At 42.4% G+C, this 7296-nt stretch overlaps 1 long non-coding RNA gene across 1 annotated transcript; it reads right to left on the reverse strand.

The window, feature by feature from the left end:
- Nucleotides 1-3992: 3992 nt before the first annotated feature.
- Nucleotides 3993-6616, reverse strand: LOC137155273 (uncharacterized). Its single transcript, XR_010920397.1, has 3 exons — nucleotides 6428-6616; nucleotides 4113-4245; nucleotides 3993-4016 (listed from the first exon to the last, which is right to left on the reverse strand). It is a non-coding gene; the product is annotated as an uncharacterized lncRNA (long non-coding RNA).
- Nucleotides 6617-7296: the final 680 nt, after the last annotated feature.

A 7296-nucleotide genomic window follows, 5' to 3' on the forward strand; every position in this document is an offset into this window, starting at 1 on the left:
ATGAGAAACTTTGACTGCCTGACTGGAAGGCTTAGGAAAGGTTTTTTCAATCCCTTTAACCTGTGGTATAGAACAGAGCTGAATCCTGAGGAATCATCAATAAAGTTCTGCCCTGGAAAGGAATGCTGTGAATTTCCTGGACATGACAATCTACCTAGTAGATAGATACAGGCGGACACTGATAAAAAGCAGTAGGGAGGAAAGAAATGGTGAGAGATCTGCAGATCTCCGGCACGGCCTTGCCTAGGTTGAACACAAGCCCAGACTGACCACACCGCAATGATCAGAACTGAAAAGAGAGCCCTCCTTATCCTAGTAGGTGTTGGTATTATGATTAGATGGTGGGTAGTGGCTCCAGCTCCTGGAACCTGAGCGCTCTGTTTGCAATTTCATTCTGACACTGACACCCTGACAGACTTTTGTTTTCAAATGGCATTTGGTTAACCAAACAGAATGGGATCCTGTTAACTTGCCAATCTCTCTTTTTTCTGCCAATCTCAAGATGGCACAGGCAGCTTCCAAAACCTCTTTAATGTGCCATTTCACATCCCTTCTTCTCCTTCTTCTTCTTTTTAACAAAAAGGAACAAATTGCTGTAGCAGCCAATTACAGCAGTTTGATATGCATAATAATAAATCAATTGAAATTGAAATTGACACCTTAGAGAATCAGTGTAAAAAAAAAAAAATCCCTTAGATGAAACAAGCTCTTTTTCTCCCCCTCCTTACAGTTTTCTATCATTTACAACAATTTGTGATCACTATGGACCTGAGCAGATTGCTGGGAGGTTGGTGCGTGCTGAAAAGTCAGTGATTGGGACTGAAGCTTGTACAGGCTCTGTCTCTTTCCTAAGCACAGATCAATTACAAGGCAGACAAGTCAGTGTCACATGTGATTCACAATGTCAATTTCATGCTAGTGGTAACCATTTAAGAAAGAGCTGTGGAGGTTTTACATTTGATAAGAAATCAACAGTGTTTGTGTTTGTAAAAGGCCGATCACAGAGTGTGACAGCTCCACAAGATTGCTATGGAGCATCAGCTACACGTCTGTCATGGACCTATAAGTATTTATTTCAAATGTTTTTTTTTAAAACCAGAATGTTGAAAATAAACTGTCAGTCTCTATTTGCAGTTGTACAAGTACAAAATACGAAGGATTTTAGGTTAAATTGTCAGTTAACAGAATTCAAAATAGAAAAAAAATATGTACAGCATGTGTTGGTTTATTACCCATTTGGAAAGGGGAAAATCATTTCTAAATTTGGAGATACAGATGTCTCTGTTTTCGGTAAACACAGGTTGCATATTTTGGGGACTTTTGGTGCCTTTAATGTTCTGACCTCCATATGTACTTCAGTTCATTATATATAATTTGTCTGGTACAAGTAGATAATTAGGGCCAGATTATCATCTGTTACATCAGTCTAAATCCAGATTGCCTTTACTGAAGTCCCTGGAGTTGCTCTGAATTTACACTGATATAAGTGAGAACAGAATCTGAGCCTTATATTTTCAGCATGGAGCAAAGAGAATCTTAGAAGCTAGATCATGTGGGCCAGATTCTGATGTCAAAAACATCATTGTCTCAGTGTAGTCTGTGTATTAATTGATGTTGCCCCATGTTTACACCAGAGTAAAAGAGATCAGAATCTAACCCTTAGTCTTTACCTCCTTTCCTGCCGATTTATAATGTTTATCTGCAATAAGACTCTGACAATCTTCTCTCCAAACGATGGAAAATTTCCGAACATTTTGTAGGTGACATTTCTACTTGCCACTCACTTATTGTGGGCAAGGCTGGCCTTGTGCCTAAAATTCAGATCTAGATTCAAATCCCAGTTCTGAAGTAAGCTTTCTATGTCCCCTGAGTAGGGCTTTGCATTATATCAGAGTATAAATAAGATCAGGCAAAATTTAGTTATGTTTTTAATTAATATCATTGGGAACAACTACCCAACACTGTTCACATTAGCTCTTCAACATGACTAGGAGCTGGATATGAACTGGCAGAAATACCATGGTACTTTTATTCCTACATATTCCAAAAGAATGATCCCAAACTCTAAGTACTTCCAGAGTGAGTGTGCTCAGAATACTACAAGGAAGGGAGGCCTGCGGCACTGCATGCTATGAAATGGTGCTGTGACAAGACTGCTCAGCATTATTTCACGAAGGAAGCACGAGAGAGAAAGTGGAGCTGCTGGAAGAGAGAGCAAATATTGGCCCTGATCCTCACACTAATTTACACCAACTATCGCCATTGGCCTGAATAGAGCTACATCAGTTTTTCTTCAGTGGACCTACATTGATTTACACCAGCTGAGGATCTGGCCCTATAACACACATTATGGTCTGCAATACAGACAGACACTTAACAGAGAGAAGCACAGACACAAAAGGAAAACCACAATTCTCCACAGCTCTTGGAACGAATGGGCCCATTTTTTGACTCGGATGTCCCAGCGTAAATCTGGAGTTAGTCCATTGGCTTCAGTAGAGTTACTCTGGATTTACACTGGGGCAACAGCTTGTGAAATCCGGCTCAATGTTTGTATTCAAACATCAATATCTGACCAAAGGGAGTGAGGTGGCCCAGAGGAATGGGAATGGGCTCTAGAACCTTTCACTCCATGCTAAGTCATTGGTTCTGATCCAGTTCAACTCGACAGCGACTGTGTTTATCCTCTGCGGCCTGCTCAATGGCCTATGTGAAATGAGTTGAACTGAGTCAGTTCTTAGTGAACAGGTATCACAAAACTACCATTACAAGGGGCCCCCTTGTTGGTAGTCGGAGCAAAAAGACAAAGGGGGTGCATTGCCCACTCCATCCTATAGCTGGAATGCTTCCAGCTAATGCAGACTGGCAGGGCAGTGGAGGTAGCTTGCACTGTCCTTGCTTGAGCTGTGTCCGGTCTATGAATAAATGAGGGCTTCACGCTCCAGTGCTGTCAACCTGGTAGCTTTCCAAGCATTAGAGAATCACCACCAACCTGTCCTGAGACAAAGCTGTGCTTTGTATTAACTTCTTTAACGTTCTGCGCAAGTATTTTAATTTACCTCTTCCCAGCTAGCATCAGGCCTGCTTGGGTTTCTGCAAGGGAATGCTCCAAACCCTTCTGTAGTCACCTTTATTTTGTGCAAATTAATATTGGAGAGAGCTGGTAAGAGGAGGTGGCTTCTTGTGTTATGCACGATTATAGTCGTGAATAATGTTTTTAACCAGCAATGTAGTTTTAGTTCCCTGACTGGAATCATTGCGTGAAGACTGGAGGGCTGGCTGCAACCCTTTGCTCTGTGAAATGTGTGCATGTATTTTTTGTAAATATAAAATAAACACACACACTATTTAACTTGCATTAAAAAAGACATTGGAAGATCAGAGTAAAGAATTAGATGCCAATACATCATTAGAGACATACATCAGAGACGGAGTAAGTCATACCGGAGCAGATGGAGAAGGATTGAGGCCTACATTTTCCAAACACTGTCTCTGGTATAGTGAGCACATGTCTGGATGCAGTTGTACTCATTCGGAAGCCTCGTGAGATGGCTGCAGCTTCAAATCAGGCAATTAGGCATTATAATGGGGTTCGCTGTGGGTGTAATAAACTGCCCCCACAAACTGCAGGTGCAGAATTTGCATCCACAATACTGGAGGCCAGGTTGAGCATGTAAAAGCCAATCAATTGATAAGTGAAATTGGTGTCAACAGGAATTTTGTACAACAATGAACAGTAGACTGTGGCCCTTCATTTGATGATGGGTAGATGTAATTTCTTGTATCTTTATTTAAGGTGAGCTGGAAAAGTTCGGGTGGCGGCTCTGATGGAATCCCAGTTCTTTTGACAGCTGATGAATTTTCACAAACCCAGATCCATTACATGAGGCCCCCTTGAGTGAATATTGAATTTAACAGTTAACTTTCGGAAATATATATTTCAACTTTGATGTTTTAAGTATGATCTATAAAATAGAGATAATGGGACTGACCTCCTCTGTAAAGCTCTTTGAGATCTGTGGATGAAAAATATTAAACAGTAGCTAGGTATTATTATTATTAGCCCACCACTATAACATGTGATCATGAATCCCAGCACACATGGCACTTACCTGTGTGCCCTACTGATCTGGCATAACCATCAGAAAATCCCTCCAGGCTGCCTGCCTCCTGCTGACGACCAGCAATGTCCATGGGGCGCCTTAGAGGGTTCACTGTGCTCTGCACAGCAACGGCAGAAGGAATCTGCATCCAAAGGCACAAAGCTTCACTTCTGACTCAATCCAAATTACACCCGCACTCTTCTGTTTTGTTTGTTTCAAAATAATTAGTGAGTGAATTAGGTGTTCCTGCCGCTAATGAAAGATTAAGGGCCCAGTTCTGCAAAGTGCTGAGTGTCTCCTGGGAAGTGCTGAGCACTCTCCACCTCCATGAGCTCTATGTTGTCAACTCTCATAAGACTCATGATAATTAGTGTTTTTCTTAAGGCCCCGGCTCTTGGAGTCATGTGATTAAGGGAGAAGCTCAGCTTTTTTTCTTAAGTAAATTTCTAGCTTATATGATTGTGAAGTAAAACTTGAAAATGTGAACCCTAAAGGCTCCCCCAAAAATAAATAAATAAAAATAACCCAGAATTCATTATTTTTAAGCCAATTTTGGAAGTGGGGGGGGGGGAGGGTTGATTGTGGGTCTGACTCATGATGCATGAATGTCTGATGCTGGCAAGCCTGTGATCTTCAGTGCGAGTGAAGTTGCTCAGCACCCTCCAGATTGTGCTCAGCACCTTCAAAACATGGTGGGAACAGCACTGGCAAGACTCAGGCAAAGTGCAAGCAAGTGATATGAAAGCTTTCCCCTCCCCCAGCTCGGTAGGCACCTCTGACCTGCAGAATCTGCCCCTCCTGATCTCATGAACACCATACTGCCATTGACAGAATAAGCAACTACCTTTGGACAAGAAGACAAACTTCCTATCTTAGATCCACATATGCAATGGTATGCCAGTTGGACCCATCCCCCCAGTACACCCTTCCTGCTCTGATACTCACCCCGCAAACACCAGGGGGTCATCTCAGGCACATAGTTTAGGACCTTGCCAAATTTCCCAACTCCTTCCTAGCATGTAGACACCCCCGCTACCAACCATCATCCCACTCAATACAAGATGTGTGAACAGACGCACAACCATATTGTCCTCGTGTCAGCCAGCATCCCTCCCTACTGACCTCTGGCCTAGTACACACATGCAACTCCATCCTGATACACTGGACTAACCTCCACCCCATCTACACAACTCCCTCCCTGGTTCAACATAGACACTGGCTGGGCTTTCCAATGGGAGTAAGGCACTCGGTTCCCATTGACTTTCAATGCCTTGCTCCCTTAGGGCTCTTTGGAAATGCCATCCACTAGCAATGACTTTCATTACCATGACCATGAGCAACTTGGACCAATTCTACTCTCAAGTACACTGGTGGAAATCCTAAAGAGCCCATGATTTCAATGAAGTTACTCCAGAGTAACACTGGTATAAAAGAGAGCAGAATTTACCCCTTACTTCAAAGAGACATACAAGCATTGTGAGGGCCAAATTCTCCTCTTCATTACTTTGGTGCAACACTAGAGTAGTCAATAGCTATGCACCAGTGTAACTGAGGGAAAACTTCAGCCTCAGTTATTAATCTTTGTGCTATCTACACAAGCACCTGTCCTCAGAAATGCGCACACACCCAACTAACTTCACCCATGCAAGCACATTCAGGCACACAGCTATACTGTTGCTTTCTGTATATTCGTTTGCTCCCCAAAGACTTTTATGCTACAGAGCTCCCTTGTGGCCACACCGCTGTACACTGCAGCGCATGCACAAACACAAACCAGCACGCTTACAGCAAGTGTCTTCTCAAGGGCCACAACTGGAGAGTGTGTGTTTGCAAGCAGTGAATTTTCTCCATGTTTATCCCCTCGAGGGGGTGTTTTGTGGGTTTATTGACTAAATAAGGGTATTGATTTGTTAAGAGCTTTTCTACTTCCTTTCAATGGGAAATATTGTTATCTCTTTCCTCTCCTCTGTACACAAGGTGAGAAGTTCTTTTAGTGAGACCATAAATTTCCATCTTGGCTTTTCTCTGCTGTGTAAACAAGTGTTTGCCTGTCCCTTGGGGTTAATTTGGTCATGTTAAATGCTCTGAAGATATCTCTGGGGCTCCAAGCTTGTAGACTATAGCTCCAAGGAAAAGTCACATGCTTACATAAGATGTACACTTTCTTCACACATTTTGCATAGTTACACTATTATCTCCACCACCACTGACAAAACCCCAGGGCACATACAAGCAGCTACAAAGAAAGGCTTTTTCAAAGTATGCACACATGTTCTCTCATCAGCCTTTCCTTCCCCACTGCATGCACAGGGGCTCATACTTACCTTTTTCAGGGTTGCTAAGCCGCTTCCTAGGAAACTCTTGTATATCTGGTGGAGGGTCCCTGAAAAGTCATCGCTGCCTTGAGAATGGTTTGACAGCAACGGAGGTAACACTGGACTGTCTCCCCTTGTGGTCTCAGACAACAGGCGCACAGGCCAAATCAGTTACATTATCTCACTGTAACTGAATGACCTTCCACTGGAAAAAAGCACAACCATAAAACAATAACTTTCATGCTGCTGGGGTAACTCATGGTAAATGTGATTACTAATGAACAAAAATAATGTTACTGTAATCTCAAGCCTATGGTGCAACAGGAATTATTGCTGATCACTAGTGTCTGAGGAACATCTATATTCATAAATGCAGCAGACCTTTCTTCCTGAAAATTATAGTCACTGAAAGGTCCATGAGGCTTCTAGATAGACATGGTTATAACATTAATCTACCCCCTTTTCTAGGGAGAAAATTTAGGCTTGTGAAGAAATGTACATAGCAATGTATTTTAGTCATGTCCATAGCAAAGTTGTCTCCACCCTTTATCAGACTCTCCATGAATCTGTCTCATGAAGAGTTTTTAGTGGTTGGATTTTATTGTTCTACTGTTTTGTTGAAATCAGGACTATCCATTCAAATGCAAGGCATGCAGTGATTCTAGTCAGAGCACCTTCTCATTCTCCTAATATAGGAATGAGCATGGTGCGAGAAGGAAAAGAAGAAGAAATGTCTCTTAGTCCTCAATTAATTTCAGGTGGAGCAGATCCTCACTTTATTGGGGTCTTTGGTGCACACCACCCTCACACACACCCCAAGCCCTGATTCAGCTGTACATCCTAAATCATGCCTTCATACTAAACTAGATCCTTTCTTG

This window comes from Emydura macquarii, unplaced genomic scaffold, assembly GCF_026122565.2.
Source record: "Emydura macquarii macquarii isolate MOO-44397 ecotype Brisbane River unplaced genomic scaffold, CSIRO-AGI_Emac_v2 contig_1348, whole genome shotgun sequence".
Lineage (NCBI taxonomy): Eukaryota > Metazoa > Chordata > Testudines > Chelidae > Emydura > Emydura macquarii.